Consider the following 18,049-nt stretch of genomic DNA (forward strand, 5'->3'; position numbering starts at 1 on the left):
AAAAAACACTAGGAGATCCTATACAGCATTGGGGCAATGAAACAGCAAGTTTTGACATTACCAGAAATGTATGCACAGAAAAATAAGCCTCACGGTTTGATAAGCCATTTCCTTGTAAGGTACTAAAAAAATGCATGGACCTTCACATAGGTCTTACTCATACTGGAATCTGCCTGGTGTGGTCAGAGACCTCAGACAGCAACTGCAAGTAAAACCCAGACAACCCAATATACTTAAAAACACCACACAACCCACCCAAAGAAAGTAAGTTGGAATAAACTTTATTCAGCTTGTGTTTACCCTCCATGAGGTTAACTTCAGCACTATGAGACTGTTTTTCAAGACTGGTCTTGAGCAACACTTAAATATAAGAATACTAGATGAGGCCCAAGAGTTTAAGCAAAAGCTCACAAGGTTATTTATTATGGGTCCTTGATAAGACCCCTGGCCATAACCTACAGAAATAAACACACAGCTTTTATGTGAAAACACAGAAAATTTCAGTCTTGCTCTAAAAAGCCAAAGCGTGCATTATTGCTTAGTATTGAATAAGCTGCAAGACCAAGAGCACATCACAACCACCACATACAAGACAGTAAAACCAGAGTTCATTTTCCCTTTTTTTTTTTTTTTTTATTTACACCAAGGATAAAAGTAGTTAAGACCAGGCCAAAGTGCCAAAATTAGCTGGTTTGCTTAAATGCAACATACAAGCCCATCTGCAATACTGATGTCAAAAGAACATGGTTAAAAAGTTACATAAGCGCTTTGCACAAAATTGTAATACAACTTTGATTGAACTTTAGCTGAACTCCTGAAAATAAAACTTAATTGAGCCTATTGCACCTGGACTAGATGTAGAAACAATTAAACTTAATCGTGTCTTTGCACATCCACCTGGACCAGATGTAGAAACAATTAACCGAAACGTAGATCAAAGAAATTGAATTGTTGGAAGGATTACCGTACCGAGAGCTCACTGCAGGCAAACAAGGCCCACGGAGGGAGTTCGCTCCCGGTCTCCGATCGTATAGGCTTCGGAATGGAGTCTAGATAGGAGTGTGCCTGAGAGGAGCAGGAGGAGATTATAATACTCAAACACACACCCTCTTGTAAATAATGAGCGTGCTAATTAAGGGGATCTTCCACAACGTTTGAAACATTAACTTGAATGAATATGTACGATGAAGGATTGTAAAGGAACTGCTCATCAATCAACTGTATCTTATCTCTATAACTACTGGACCATCAGAAATGTGTGGTGTACTGACTGTTGTTAAACACCCAGCACCCAATTCTACAGAACTGAAATAAAGACAAATATCTCGACTCAGTGTGTTGCTTGGTTTTTTGCACACCAGGTGAACAACTCTTATTTAGGGACAACAGTGCTTCCTGAGACACAAACACAAAAGCAGCAAGTCACACAAGATTTTCAAGTCTTAATTTAAGGAGAAAAAAAAAAAAAAAGAAAAAAAAAGACAAGAACTATACTTCACCTTTGAAAGCACAGGAGGGGTGGAAAGGCAGGCTTCTCATACCAAAAGGATCACACAGCACCTCCAGATTTCACAAGACCCCTGCAACCTTTTACAATGAGATCTCTCTTTTTCTTTCTCCAAAGACACATTCTTCACAAACCCACGGGGAGAGAAAGCCCAATTCTGAAACACACGAGTAAGCAAGCAAACAGCACCTGTACTGAAGCAAGTTTCAAGGATGTCAAACTAAAAGCTGTAGAGATTTTAGTCTTTGCTGCCAGTTAGTACAAAGAGTAATAGGCAAAGTTGCCTTGTATCGTTGAATTTACATGTCAATACTCAAGTAGACAAAGAGACTGGAATATAAAAGCGATCTTCAGTCTTCCTGTCCACTCAAATTCTTCTCCAGACACTTGTAAAATGACACAGCTATCCCAGTTAGTCCGATTAAGTCATCGGGCCTACCAGACAGACCAAGAAACCGTTGTTCCCAGGACCCTGTCAGTAATCTAAATTAGTGGCATAACAGTTCATCACTGCCTCATCAAGAGACCTTTTCAAGTTGCTGCAGAAGAAAGCAGCAGAGAAAATAAATCTATTCCGTTCATTTTCAGAGATTTACAAGGGTTATACTCACGTCAGAGAAATTATGACAACCTTTTGCCTTCTTCAAACCCCCCCCCCCTTTTTTTAATTTGGGGTCTGAATTAATTACAGGCCAGAGAGCAGATAAGCATGAGTTCAGTCTCAGTCCCCTGATGAACTGTCTGTACCGCTCTGACCTAGACGGACTTCAGTGACCAGAAGAAAGCCTCTCAGCACAGCGCAAACACCAGCGCGACAGTAATGAAAGCTGAAATCTGTCACGCTATCTCGTTTCCCATTCCTCCGCACAATACATTTTATTTTTAGGTTATAACATCTGACACAGGAGGGAAAGAAAAGATGGGCCCGGGCACAACAGCTATAAACAAACTCTGAAACACCAAGAACGAGGCATTTCCATTTCACGTTTAGTTACATTAGCTACACCTTCAACTCACATTCAGCATTTCTGGAGTCACAGTGACAAGATTTATACTGTCACGCTGATGTCACCTTCACATGTGCTTTTCCCACAGTCACAAGCTGCTTACAAAGAGCCTGTCGCCATCCTCGTGAACCAGATCCAATGCTTTTTTGCCTCCTGCTTAATAGGGAAACAATATGATTGAACAAGCTGGGTCAGGGATGGAAAAGGGAGACACGGGAGATTCAGCAGGTCTCCCAAGTGGTGGTTCAGTACGGAAATCTCTGGTTTGAGAATTTAGAAGTTAGTGAAGCCCTTTTATAACTACATGTTACGTGAGCCAAAGGCAGTAACAAAACGCAGCTCTGTGGAGAATCCAAACGGCAGAAAGAGAAAGGTATGGAAGCATGTAACACGGAACAGATCTCTGTTTTAAGCTCAAACAACATTTACAGACATGGACAAAGTGATTCTCCAGCAGTGGCCACCTCCCTTCTTACACACAATGCTTCCCTACAGTTAAGGGGCTTTATTCTCACATCACTGCAAACATACACCACAGGTATTCATCAAAGCAACAGAGCTACATAGCGAGACTCAGGCAGCAAGTTCTGCATAAGGGCGGAAAGCAAAGCTAAGGAAAAATAAGAGAATTGGCCAATATCAAGTACATCTTTTCCCAAAGCAGCTTCTCTTGATAAAGAGCCAATTTTCACCTCGGACAGCTAGGGACAAAGGGATGCGCACCCAGAAGCACAAACACAGCCTTTGACAGCCTGAAGCTCCGAGGCAGGTGCTTCCTCTCCTCTTTCACAGCAAGACTTTTTCCTTTTTAAACTTATCAAGCACATCTCTCAAATCTCTCATACCCACTTAAAGTCATGGGTTAAGCGGAGCTGAAGTGAGACAGCATATCTGCTATTACACTAAAATTGTCTTCCATGTTCCTTTTTGCTAATTCTGTTGGTGCCACAGTTATTGATGGGAAGCAGTAGGAAGCTGGAAGGCAAATCTGTTCATCAGAGCAGCATGATACAGGTAATGGCACAGTAATTCAATACACACTTGCCCTCTGGGAGTATTAAATTCCACAGCTGGGTCTGCAGAGGAGCTTGGTGACCCAGCTGAGGGGCAGCCTGCTCCCAAGTTTCCCAAACCTTGCCTGTTTCTTGGGTATCTGGAGGCTGAGCAAGCAGAGGCTCTGCTGTCAGTGTGCTGGCAGTGGTTTATTCCCTCGTGGCTGTAAAACACAGCAGTTCAGCAGCAACCAGACCTCAAATTCCCATCGAGGCTTCATCTGCCACACACACCAAATTCAGCAGAAACTTTTTGCTCCTGAGACATTGCATTGAGACTCCTGGGAAGACAGATTTATTTATTGTCTTATTGTAGTGGCCAGAGACCTGCAGGTATGCATCGAGGGCAATGAATTCAAGCTGAATTTGCACTCGACTAATTCACTGCAAGTAAAAAAACAAAGTTAAAAGATGATACCAGGGAGAATGACACCGCTGCTTTAATCAGTCTACAAAGCAGTGTGGAAGAGCGGCTGATGGGCAACAATTACTGTGTGTTGAAAATCAATACATCCCTAGTCTGGTGCAAATGATACCTAAATCTCAGTAAGAGTGCTTTTTAAGTGGGCTTAACACACACATTAACAAGTGGCAGATGACTTGCTAGGGGCCGGGGGGGGGGGGGGGGGGGGGGAAGTTGAGGGGTCATCGCTGTTGAAAGGCAGCACAATGTGTCCCTAAGTGAAGTAACTCAAGTTCACCTGCCACAAAGTAAGTACAGGTGAGCCCTAAGGAAAGAAAAAAAAAAAAAAAAAATTGCAACTTCTACTCACACAAAAGTCATTCCGACTTTCAAAGGTTCCCATAGTTCACAGCAGAAATTTGTTTCACATACTTCATGTTGTCTACCCTAAACCCATCAACTTGGAAAAGGGATTTTCTGGACCACACCCCTGCCAGGCTACAGTTAATTGCTTTTTAATCTGGTTTCTTCTGGGCATTGAAAAGCATTTGTGCATTGCTGCAACATCCCTCCTATGCAGTTAAATAGATGGGTTACCTCGCAGGCTTCAGGGAGATGATGATCGGTATTCATTTAGAAACTCCTTATAAAAAAGATTAGTTTCAGAGTTTGTTTCTGAGTGAGAATGACAAAAGCAACCGAGAGATGCACTTCAAGGCTCCTGCGTAGCTATTTGGCACCTCAGCTATCCCGCAGCAGACTGTCGTTCCCAGAACCAACAGTTCAACAGTGAGAATTGCCACCAATGCAACTAACAAATGCACACTTCGAGTTTAAAATATACAAAGATTCTGATTTAACTTTGACCACTACCAAAGAGGAGCCACAGAAGAAGTGATCCACCAGTCCTTCCGCTGCACAAACCGGAGCTGCAGGGCTGGGGAAGGCACAGCCAGCTCTTCTGCATGGAGGAACTGCCGTGTCACAGTCTCACCATCACCAACATCACTTTAAAACCCTCGGGCTCCAAAGCCAGAAGTGTGACCAGCCTAGCTTTGACCTGCATGAGCAACTGACTCTCCCCGGTGTCTCATCTCCCCATTTTTGCTTTTACACTTTGTTTTGAAGAGGTTTTACTGTGGTTTCCTTATTTCAGCGAGAGCGTTCATTTCTCCTTCTTACAGTTTCTGTGCTAAACTTTGATAGTGTATCCAGTTACCAAACTGTTGTTTTTGAGATGAGAAAGTTCCCTGAAGAAACCAAAGTACTGGATTGTTGCGGGGGGGGGGGGGGGGGGGGGGGGAATTCCCTGCTGCAGTCTGCTCCTACTAAAACTACTAATAGCCGGAGGTCTGAAAGCCGCATATGCAGAGACGTGAGGGATTAATAACCTCCTCCCAAACAAGTTTGTCAATGAGGAAAACATTACTGGCTTTTGCACAACTTCCCTTTTTGAGAGGCCATCTCCTATACTGCATCTGTTACTCAAGTTTTCCGTTAGCTTTATAAACGCCAAACAGCCTCTTCCAGTTTTAAAAGTTAATCAAATGATTTATGAAAGGTGCAAAAACACTAAATTGGCAGGAAAGAGGAAAAAAAACTGAGCTCCAGCAATGTATTTGCAAATTTGACCCGAACAAAACAACATACTTCCTCTAAAAAAGTAATGGAAAAGAGGGAGGAAACTTGAGCTACATCTTCCTCAAAAGGGAGAGGTGCTGCTGGGGCTGCAGAGAAATCTTGTCCTTGGGAGCAAGGAGTCACTGTCAGCAGAAAGGACCTTCCCCCATATGCACAGAAGACCCCCACGATGCCTTAAGAAGGGATAACAGTAACAGAAGACCAATAAGAGTTCTGGTACCATAAAAACATCGAAATCATTACATTAAACAAACAGATTTGAAAACAGCTATTTCTGACAATTTCTGACCAGCAGCCCAATATGACATTAAGCCACCAGTCCCACTTTACAGGACTTGTTTTTGGAGTTGCCCGCTTACGGTTCCCAATGCAAGCAAAACCAATTTATGCACTGGCAGCACCCAGGTCCTTAGAAAGATCAGTAGTACAACATACTCCACTTTTCTGCAAAAGAGAAACCTTTATTCTGCAGATTTGACAAGCCGGTTGGCCTCAGATCTGGCAACAGCATGGTGTTTGGATCCACCTCCCCCCAACCACAGGCCCCAAAACTAGACACACCTCAGGGTCAGGAGCAGGAATCTGTTCCACCCCTGCCCTACCCTCAGGGGACACTTATCCCTCACTCCAGCCTCAGGAACACACTCGCTGGGAAAAGCAGATCTCCTTGAAACCCATAAATTGTGATCCTGGTTGCACTTCTGGATGTAAACACGCAGGCTGATCCCTTGCAGAGCAAGCACGACACAGCGGCACGTATGACCTGGGTGGGAGCATAACTGGGATGCCTTCACTTGTTAGTTTTATTCTGGCTCATCACAGACAGCTTGGTGAAAATCCAAACATGCACGCTTGCAACAAGCAAGACGAGGATCCTCCTTCCTCTCCCTTGCAGCTCTGTGCATTGTTTTTCGGTTGTTAAAGGAAGGGCCAGTAATTGTTTCAAAGCATCCTCCCATGGCCCCCACAACACTGAGCTTGGAGGGTTGTTTGCTTAACAGCCTGGCTGGGGGAAGGGTGAGAAACAACCTGGATAGCTCAACTAAAGGGTTTACTGTAATAGGCTTAACTGCTGAGCTGGTAGCTGCAAAAGGGGTATCTGAAGTCCCAAAAGCAGGAGCAGATTCTGCCCTCATCAGATCCAGCCATGGGGCTTTCTACATAGGATTAAAGATGGATTGGCACATGTTGCAAAAGCAGTTTCATTAAGGAAAAAAGGAAGCGTTCTCTATAAACTATATTACAAAAGAAAAATCAACACAGACCCTAAATTTCTGATGCTGACCTTACCAAGCCAGGCTCATTTCCTGCTTTACCACATTCAAAAAACAGCCCTCAGTTTACACTTGATCAGCTGCACCTATTACCAGTTGTTACCAACAGTCTACATCATTTTCATCCCTTCCCTGAATTTTCTAGGAAATTAATTGCATGTGAGCATGAAAAGACAATACAAGTTTGACAACACTTGCCAGAACAAGATTCCTACATTCTGAGTATTTAAGCAACACACACAAACCTGGTAACTGATCTAGCAAGGGCAGCTGTTGTTTAAATATCAAGCTCCCCCTCCCTTCTCACCTTATCAGAAGCCCCAAATAAGAGCACGGGATCCCCAGCAGCACGGCAGGGCTCAGTGGTACCTACGCCATCTGCTCCAGCTGGGGCCAAGACCCCTCCTTTTCCAATCAGGAGCCAAGGCACTCCCCTTCCACAGCAGATGCTCCCCCGTGGGAATGGACACGAGGAGGTGGAAGACATGGAGGAATGGCAAGAACACCAGTCCAAGAAGTCCAGAAGGACAGCTGTAAAAGGTGATTTGAAAGCATATAATTTTAGCTGCATTTCTGAGCCTCGTACAAACCTCCACTCACTTTGATGACAAGTACCACCACAACTGGTAGGTTTAATTTGCGAATACTCGCAAAGTCATGCTGAGAATACTATTAAATGCTGTGCTTAATGCAGTGTCACTTTACTGCACGTATACTGCATACCAATACTTACACTTGAGGAATAAGTTAAGTACGCAGCTTTGTAAGTACCTAGGAAAGTCTCCAGACAAGGGAATAGCTCTCGTCCCTGCAGAGTTAACTTTAACAGTTGTCTAAGCCACTGGAGGAACAGTGCTGCCCTCACCCTGCGAATGTAAATCATAGCAATAAAAATACCAATTAAAAAAAGAAAGGTACTTTGTTCAAGACAATCTAACATGCCCTGTACAAGACAATCTATCTTCTAAGGGGCTGACTTGAGGTCTTCGTTCAAAAAAAAAAAGTACAGCACAAGTAAAACGTGAGTTATTATTAAGCATACAGCAAGTCACTTCACATAAATGACCACAGAGTAATTCACTTCTGCTTTATAAAAAAAGTGGTTTTAAAGCAGTCCTTGAAAGGAAACAAAGCCTCAAATTCAGAAGTGGATAATACTGCCTCCAGAGAAGCCAATACAGAGATCATTCCTCTTTTTATTAAATTCTTCCCTCATTTTTAAGGCTATAAATACAGCAAAATCAGCACGTTAAGCTCTTCAAATACTTCAGACATTTCACTTTGCAGTGTCAGTGGAAATAAATGGACTTTTCTTTCCTTCTAGCTGAAGTTTGTGTAGCCTCTTAGCAAACGTTAAGAGCAAAAGGATGCAAGAACTATACGCAACTGCACATCCATTACACATCCATGTGAGCTCTCACCTGAAATCATACTTCTGATTTCATACTTCTTTGCATCTAGGATACAAACCAAAGGCAAGCATATATTGATACACACACACTTTACCTAGAATACTGAGAACCAGCTTTATAAATGCTGAAATCCCTTCCTAGAGGATAGACTAGTCAAGGCTGCTACAGCACTAATATCTTAATTGTGTCATACTAAGATCAGGCACCACAAATACCCCAGTGGCATCTTGCCTGTGCCCTCTGCAGTTGCTCCTCTGCTTCCTCCCCTGCCATGAGATCCTTTCCCAGGGGCTTCCCATTCTGCTCCCTTCAACCCCTTCTACTGGCGGGAGAACGTGGTGCTCCACCAGCGCCTCACTGTCTCCAGTGCCAGAGCACTAAGGCTGTACCCCAGCTCAGAGAAATCACTGGGCATCTACTGGGGGAGCAAGGCAGAGGACTGCGCTGGGCAGACAGACTTTCATCCCAGAGGGAAAAGATCTCGCAGTCCCACATCATGCTGCACTAAAGCATTACTCCAGCACCCCAAAATCCACCAAGCCCAGGAAAAAGACTCAACGGGACTTGAGTGCTTCATTCCAATAGCAGCGAGCTGCACTAAATGAACATGGCATGGTCTATTACACAAGAGTTACATTAAAATACATCCCACAAGCATTTAAGGCTTTATTGAGTTCTATCCCAAGTATTCTAATTCAGGAAAGTACTGGGAAACAAACAAGGTTGAGCATGACTTGTCTTCACAGGTCCTGTCACTGCATTGGATATTCACCACCAGAAAGTGCTTTAGTTGCCACCTCTTTCTTACAAAAGCAACACTCACTTCAGTTTAGCCTACTACAGACCCACAACTGCTTCTCATGGTGTGGTTTGTTTGGTTTTTTGGTTTTTTTTTTTTTTTAAAAAGAATAAAAATCAACAACACATCAATCACAAATAAAGTTTGTTGACACAGTTACTGCAGTTGTTCCACTTCAGTGGTGCAGAGATTGCCATTAGTAGTTTGCATGACACAGACCTGGAAGGAAATTTGGTTACTACAGCGCTAGCGAGGGCAGAAAACGTGAGCGCAATCCCACATGCCAACATTCACTGTGTTGCTTTCTCCCTCACGATAAGGTCCTACTCTGTGAGGTAAACTACAATGCGTTTCTCCAAAACCTCCTGGGTCACCCTTTAACGCTGGAAACTAGGGAGATGAAGAGAAAGGCAGGGGAATCAGCTCTATGACAGCCATGAATTAATTCAGCCCAGAAAGCTCACTTTGAACAGATGTACCTGAACTTTTGGCTTCCCTGGGAATCGAATCTGCAGCCTCTCAACCTAGAAGAAAGAATTTAGTGATAGGGATCAGAGCTTACAGCTCCGAGGCATTCATACCTCACCTGGGTTCCAGGGTGGGAAGCCTCCTGCCACAAGCCACCCTGCCACCACAACCACCAGCTCAGAGAGCAGTACACCAGTGAAAACCAGCCTCACTCACTCTAGGAAATTCAAGCGCTTCATTTCCAGTGAACATCTGGAGTTGGTCCACATGCTGAACACAGTAAAAGGATTTCCATTGCTACTTCAACGAAAACTCGTAAGAACACAGCTAGGATCCTTTAGAAAGTAGCATGCCATCCTTATTAGCATTTGCATGCACATTAAACACCACGCAATTAGTCAAAGTCTTAATGATAACACGCATGAACTTACACAAGAGATGGGACTGAACTGTGCACCTCAACTATGTCTGAGTAACAAAGACGATGATGTGCAGTTACTTTTTCTGATGTTCAAAAAGGGATAAGGTGTATTTACTGGATGGTACGTTTGTATATCCAGCTACTTCAAAATTATTGCACCTTGTAAGGTCCAACTGTGCACAACGCAGCTGGAAACACAAGGCAATTACAAGCCGTAGCACCTTACCTATGAAAGGCATCAAGGCTTCACCTCAACACAGATTACAAGAAAAATTAGTTCTTATTACACAGTGTAAAAATTGTCTTTCCAAACCTATTTGTGCTTTCAAGTGTTCAGATATAGTTTATTAATTATATTTATTAAGCAGTCTAGACAAACTATAGATTCATTTTTCTTGAAATCACACAAACTCAAACATGACTGATTTTCACAATTATCAAGCTGTTTTGGCTTTTTAATTTGCTACGATGAGTTTTGCACAGGCAGCCAGACCAGACTTTGGAACCTTCACCTTGAAAAGGTTGGAGCTTCGGTGTCCCCACAGCTGCAGGTAACAGGAACACACGTACAACCCCATTCTCAATGTGTCAGGCTATCTTTGCACCAATACAAAGATAACACTGTAACACACATGCCAAAAAACGCGGCTAGATGGAGGCAGGCAAAGCATTATCCACTTCACAATTTCTGTGAAACTTGTAGCAGAAGGGCCAAACACTGACTGGGTTATTACCCAATCTGCAAATAAATGCAAGTAATTAATTTAGTAGCATGGCATCGCATCTTGCGGGATGAATTTCAACACATAGATATTACAGCAGAACCACTTGAAGGAATAGAACAATTCCTTATGATTTCTAGTATATAGTCTGCTTTCAGGCTACAACCACGAAAAGATCAAAAAAGGAAGTCCTACACATGGAAACAAGATTCCCAGATCGTTAACGAATAAAATACAAAACAATATATGAAGCCAGCAAACATTTTCGTAGAGTGGACGATTATTTTAAATATTTGCTCAGGTCCAACTACAAACAGACAGCATTAAAGCACTATTACCAGTGCGAGAGGGATTACAAAGTTAATGCAAACAATCCACTTTTAACCTCTTAAGTACTTTGTGTGATATTAGCAAAGAAGTCATCTAATGGGAAGAATCATAAAAGGATTTTAAAGACTGGCAGCCACTCAATAAAATGGCCAAGGAGAGTTCCCTGTAGGCAGTTATAAAATGATGCCAGTCAATTCACTTGTGCGTTGATGAGCTGTGAGTTAAGCGGCGCCATTCAGAAGTTAAGATCTTTAAGGAGTAACTGGTAGCTCATTGAGAACATCAACTCAGCTGGACAGGTACAAAGAAAACAGCTAATGACCTTTTCTATTTCATAAACCTGGTGCACCTGTATCTTAAATATCATCTGTATCCCAAGTCCTTCCCTCTCCTCCACTCACATCCCACCTTGGCACGGAGAAACACTGAATAAAGCTTGCAGGACAGACTGTGTCTACGCACGAGGTGGGAAACTCTCTCCCCAAAACCCACATTAGGTTCCGACAACAGATCTCCTTCCTTGGAGATTTTCAAAACTCAGCTGGACCCTGAAAAAACTGACGTACCTTTGAGGTTAGTCTTGCTCTGAGGAGGAGGTAACATAAATTGGTCTGTGATTACCATCTTTACATATATTCTCATAGCCACTTCTTGAACTCCGGCATTCTCTCTCAAAAACATTATAGATGCTTGGAGACAAGACACGTGGCTATATGGGTCTGTGTCTTCTCAGCATAGATAACTTGTTTTCTTGCAAGCATTCCCAAACAAATTCTGAACAAAGTATCAGAATGCAAATAATCCACTTCTGATAGATCTGCTTCAGGACTTGGTTTTGTTTTTAAAAAGTCCTTTGATAAACCATCTATTTACATTTCGAAAGGGAGAAAAACTGAAATAGGAAATTGCACATGCATGAAAACAAAGGCAATATCTGACAAGCCATTTTGTTAATTTACGGATAATTGCTCATTACTGCAAAATAAGGCTTTTGCACTGCTTGGCGAAGAGTAGATAAGAAACCCTAGCCCATTACTAAGTATTGCTTTTGGCAAATGCAAGCTTCTCCCAGCACGGTGAGTCTCCATAAAATCGTGTTTCCATTAAACACATATCCTGGCATCCCAAAAGTACTGGTGGAAACAGAACAACATGTTCTGTCAAATCATTCAGTAGGGACCTTCACAGGTTTGCATTCGCCCTTTTCCATCGGTTCTTGCTTTGTTCACAGTGCTGCTTTGAATGTCGCCTAGCCCCACACTGCCTCTGCGCAGCACCCTGCCCCTCAAAGGCTCAACTTCAGCATTTTGAGCAGAACACGCATGTTCCTCTTCCTTCCGCCAAGTCTTGTTCACTTAACTTTTAGACTTAAAATGTATTCCCCAGACACTCAAAATCCACAGACCACTGGCACTTTTTATTCTTCACGCGCCCTCTGTGAGCAGCAAAGCCCTCCCCAAGCTCTCCGCTGCCTGCTGGCACTGGATTTTCATTTCCATTTAAAGCAAGTAGCCCTTGAGCCCTCATGTGCTATCACTAGCCAAGCTGGCTAACACCACCTGTGCTGAAGCTGGCCACCTTGGAGTTACTTCATCCGCAAATGGTGAGCAGCTCTGGGAACTATATGCCATTCGCATAGCCAAGCAGGTATTTTTGCAGCAATTGCTCTCAAGGCACTTTCAAGGTCTTTTTCATCATCGTAACAGCAGGAGACATTTTTAAGCCTTTCAAACAGTTTTAAATTAACTTCCCCCACAAAGTTTTCCAGAGCAATATAACCTGACTACATAAAACCATGCAGAAGAGCAGGGGCAAAAGAAAGAGTACAGACTTCAGAGTAAAAGAGACACTATAGCTTGATTTAGATGGAGCAGTTTCATTAGTATGTAGATTCAAAGCCATTCCTATGCAGTTATTGAAGCGCCAACCAAGCCTTCCTAGCAAGCAAAAACCCATTCTGTGTACAAATAGGGCTTTTATAGCTTGGCACGGTGCTCAACTGTGGAGTCAAACTTTTCAATGCCTGGTAAATTTTTACTTGAAAGTGGCAGGAGAGCTCATGCCAGAAGCTCATATGAAATGCCAGCTTAGAGGCAGAAGGTCAAAGCATGGTATCAAGAGATTTTATGGAAGCGTTTCAAGACAAACTTTTTAAAAGCCTTGTGCTATCTAGGGAGGCACAGATTTATACTGCTAGGAAAGCTTAGTAACAATTTTTATGATTCTTTTCCAATCAAGGGTAATATCTTTAACACTCTACCTTGCAAAAAGCACAGCAGTAGAGTCTCCTGTAGGTGGTGAAAGCTGTTTCTGTGTCCATTTAATCCTTGGTTATTTTGTTGAAGAAGTGTTAAATGCCAGAGGTTTTGTGCAGACTGTCCTCTACAGAAAAAAAAAAAAAAAAAAGCCAACCACGCAAAAAAAAAGGTCCCACCACCTTCAGGTGCAAGAGGTGTTATTTCATGCATAAAAAAAAAAAAAAGAAGTCAGAGGCACAAACAATTGAAGAAAGTGCAACTGAGTTTAAAGATCAACAGCCCTTTCTCCACTGGTACGTAAAACTATGGATGCAGGAGAAGGAGAAATTTAATTTGAACTGTGAGAAAGGCCCTGTATTCTATACCATGTTTATAGAAGTACTTATGGTTAAATTAGTGTCAACAATGACCCTGAACAGACATCAAGCATGAAAACATTCAACATACTGGATTTTGCCAGCTGTCACCACATTGTAATAAAAATTAAAAAAAAAAGAGAAAGATTGTAAAGCCCCATCGAAACCTGATCTGTCCGCTCAGGGTCTCCCCTTGCATCTATACAAACGCACTGTTAGATTCTCTTACAAGAGCAAATTTGCAAACGCTTATACACTCTCCCATTAAAGCACTTCAATTGTCTGAATCTGCCATTTTAACAAATTCAAGTATAAGACTTTGAATTCAATTAGCACAAATCTCAGTGCTCCCAACATTAAATTTGCAAGTGACATTTAATGGCATTCAACACACACGAAGCTAAGCTAATACACTAATGGACCAGCAAGGAAAATTGTAAGACACTCCAAATTGTGATGCTCTTTTTTAGTCAAGGAAATTAAAGGTGTAGGCTGCACTGGACAGGAAGAGATGACAGCTATTAAAAATCCTTCTTAAACCAAGGCTGCAAAAGCTCTTCTCTCCAGATACACCACACAGCTATGGCCGCATGTAACCTGAGAGCAAAGAAGAAAAGTGGCTGCTCTATTCAGGAAGATCTTCAAACTGCAGGATTTTGGGGGCAGCATACCTCATGTAAGGCTGTTTCAGTTCTTAAGACAGGAATTACAACCTCTTCTACTGTTTTTACTTCTGTTTTCCTCCTACCTCTTTTTTTCTGATGAAGGCTTAGGCAATGCAGCCCTGCTCGCCACTGTCCCCCAGACCCACACCAACTAATGCTGACAGGAGCCTCAAATTTTCCAAGCTCTGTCCCAGCTGGCTAACAAGGATGCAACACTACACCCTGCACCCCAAGAAGCCAGCCCAGTGAGCACACCTGAGGAATTCGGCTACCCTGCCTCCCCACCGCACACCTGTGCCTCACCCAGCTCGGTAAGAAAGCTGCCAGTTTTCACACAGCTATGCTTCCTGCATTAGAAGAACGCAAAGCTACTGGACTTGAGGGATTCCTTTAAGTATGTTCTCCAAGTGACAATATGCTTCGCCTGAACACCATTTAAATAAAGCAAGCTGCCTCCAAAGGGCTTCAAATCAGGGAGACAGAAGGCAGACCACACTGGGAAGTCTGAGAGAGGAAAAAAAGCTTTTAAGCAGAGGGAGATTTTTTTTTTTTTAATCTAAGCAAATTAGCACAAGCAAAAACTATGGTTAGTGGAGGTGCTTTCACAATAAAGATCTATTAGTGTTTTTCTTTGAACACAGATGTGCAATTGGATACCAGAGCAGCACCGCACACACTGATGAACGAAACATCAACAGGACATGTTCTGCTCCACACAAGTCTTGCTCCTCTGATTTGGATGAGCAAACTACTATAAAGACCAGCAACAGCAGTAACTACATTTTAAAAGCTGCATTTCTTTAAGATACATGTTATAGCCTCCTAAATTAGACTTTCTTTACTCTTAACAGCTCTTAGTCAAGAGCTATCAGAACAAAACTCAGGTGGTACTTTCAAGGATATTTTTTTTGCTCCCCCCCCCCCCCCCAACATGTTTGATAAGACCAGAAACAATACAGACAAACATTTTAAACATGTTTAAATACTCACATTAATGAACTACATGCAGCGCAAGGAAACCAGTTATGCTTAGTAGCTTATTAGTTTTTTTATCAACAAAAAACAAGCCCAAGTAGTCTGCACCAAATACTGCCTCTGCTAAGCAGATTTTCAAAAGCATAAAATATATTTGGCATGAAAGCACCATAAAAAGCCACTAGGTTTCACGCTTTCTTCAGTCTTCTGCATTTCACCAGCCCTTTGAAGGGGAGTGGTGGGGGAGAGGACTTAATTATTAACTTGAATGATGTCACACACTTTGGGAATTCAAGCTCTATTAAGAGCCGAAGTTTCCAATTCACAGCACAGGAGCCATGCAGAACATCAGCCTTTGGAGGGCTGCTTGCCTCTATCTGCCTGCTGGTGGCCTGGGTGAAAAAAAACCCTCAGATGACACCAAAATCCTTCGGAAAACACTGACAGTACACAGGACTTCAGTTCATGACCCTCACATTCTAAAAAAACCCTCTCAAAACTCAGGGTTTTGAGCTCATTTTAAGCTCACCTCTACTTCAGAGCATTTTTTTTTTTCAAATACAGTTGGTTTTGATGTGTTGCACTTGAATTACAACTGAAATAGCATTCAGGTGCTCTGCTCTATTTCAGCAAAGAACAGTTTGGACCTACCTTGCTGTGAAGCCTTAAAAATCCTTACTGCACATCTCTGTGAACCACATCATGAGAGAAGGATCTCATATCACATTCAACAAAACCAGTGTTCATGGCCACGTGCAAGTCTCCTAGTTCTTTTTTTGATGGCGCTATACAGATTTTTTTTTTTTTTTTAAATTCCAAACAGGCCCTTCCTGACATGCTGGAGAACAAGGGTCTGGATTATTTTTGTCTGAGCTTTTTTTTTTTTTTTTTTTTTTTTTTTTTTTACGGGATGTCCTGTTGCCCCAATTAAAAAGCCTTTAATTCAGCATCCATTCCTTACAGCCAAACTGAAATTGCTATTAAATCTGAGTAACTCCCAGGCCACACGTATTCAGTGCACCAATTAACCAACGTTTAACACAGCAGAGCGGTAGCGACCAGATGACAGGAGGAATTTTTAAGCTGCCATCACCCATAGTGCATGTGTTCTTCCTCCACACATTCAGTTCATGAGAACTCAATAATTATTTAATTAAAAGCAGCACCTATTCAAGCTTGACGAGTGTTGAGAGAAGCAATGATGTACATTAAGAACAGGTATACAGTAGGTGCTAATAACAAGCCATTGCCTTTTAAGGATACCGTTAACTTCAAGTAGTCAACTAGTATTCATTAATACCTCCAAGTCCTGAAAATGACCCGCGTACTTGGATTTATTAAATTCAGAAACGTCACAAGTTTTCGTTAAAAACTAATGAATCATGTGGGGACACATTGTCTCTAGGTTGATATGTGAAAGAAGCATGATCAATGATTTGGGAATCACAGTTTGTTGTACAGACCACAAACAGTTTAAAAGCATCTGAGTTAAATTTAATTCTGCTCCACATGTACGAACCCAGAAAACCAAAGCAATCTCTCTGGATTTAAAGGGGGTTTATTACCTTTATTGTAAAAGTAGCCTTTATCTTTTGTCTGCCACCAACCAAGGTTGATCGTGTTCTCTTTCCAAACTCTAAACACCTTCACAAAGCTGAAGTAATTCCAGTGCCCACCAAAATACTACATTTAATAAAACAGAAGTGCACATTACTCCAATGTAACATCCGCTCCCCAAACAAACAAACGTAGCCAAGCCCAAACCCATCAAGATCAACAGCAGAGCTTTACTACTGACTTCAGCTGTTAGGCACCATGTCTGTATTTTATATTGGTTCACAAACAGGCATGAAAGCCAACAGAAATCACTTTCACCCACACAGACCTGAAGTGGCAGAACAGAGTCGGAAGGAATCGCGACAAAACCTGTCGTCATACCACGATGCACCGACACTGCCATCGGCCAAAGCAACACGAGGACAATCATCGATATCCCATTTCCAGCTCTGCTAAGAGAGGCTGCCTGCATCAACAAGCTTCATCAGCACCATGTCAATATGGCAGAGCTCCTTTTTTTTTTTTTTTCAAATAATATTCTTTTCTCTCTTTCCATCCTTGCCTCATGTATTTTCGGTGCCTGAAGGCACTAAGGCCTTCTTTAATGAGGTTTTCACACAAGACAGAATAAATTAGAAACCTTGATCAAAACAGGGCCCTCCAGCAGGAGCACAGTAAAAAGACAGCCACACGCGTTATACACCCCAAAAAATTCAAGTAACGCAGCCCGTCAATCAGCAAGCAATTTCACAAGCAAACAAGGAGCACAACCTGCCTGCCTGATGGCAAGGCCTCTGCTTCTCAGCCCCGCTCCGTTCTGCCTTCCAGTCTCTTCATCCCCGAGACCCCTCGGGCCACTCTCACCCAGTGACCACCTCAGACCCAGGGAGGTGGCGCAGCTCTAACGCCACCGCTACAGCCCTCGAAGTCATCCGCATGGGACAGATCACCTCCCCGCTCACGGTGGAGACGCCTCCAGGTCTTTTGGAGTGGGAAGCAACCTGCCTTCGCACCCCGGCGAGCTGAGGGGACCAGGGGACTGAGGGGAGGGGGCACCAGGCCAAGGCCCCACCTGGGCTGAGGAGACCAGAGCCCCCTCAGGCTGAGGGGACCGGGCTCACCTCCACAGTCCCACCCGAGCTGAGGGGACCCCATGCCCCGCAGACTCTCTGGGGCGGGGGGATGACTGGACCCCCCCAACA

At 42.9% G+C, this 18,049-nt stretch overlaps 1 protein-coding gene across 1 annotated transcript in view; it reads right to left on the minus strand.

Annotated features, from left to right (window-relative positions):
* The window catches only part of SGMS1 (sphingomyelin synthase 1), a 96,994-nt gene that overhangs the window by 78,369 nt on the left and 576 nt on the right, over positions 1 to 18,049 (minus strand). The window lies entirely within an intron of this gene.

This window comes from Vanellus vanellus, assembly GCF_965231255.1.
Source record: "Vanellus vanellus genome assembly, chromosome: 7".
In the NCBI taxonomy this organism is placed as follows: domain Eukaryota; kingdom Metazoa; phylum Chordata; class Aves; order Charadriiformes; family Charadriidae; genus Vanellus; species Vanellus vanellus.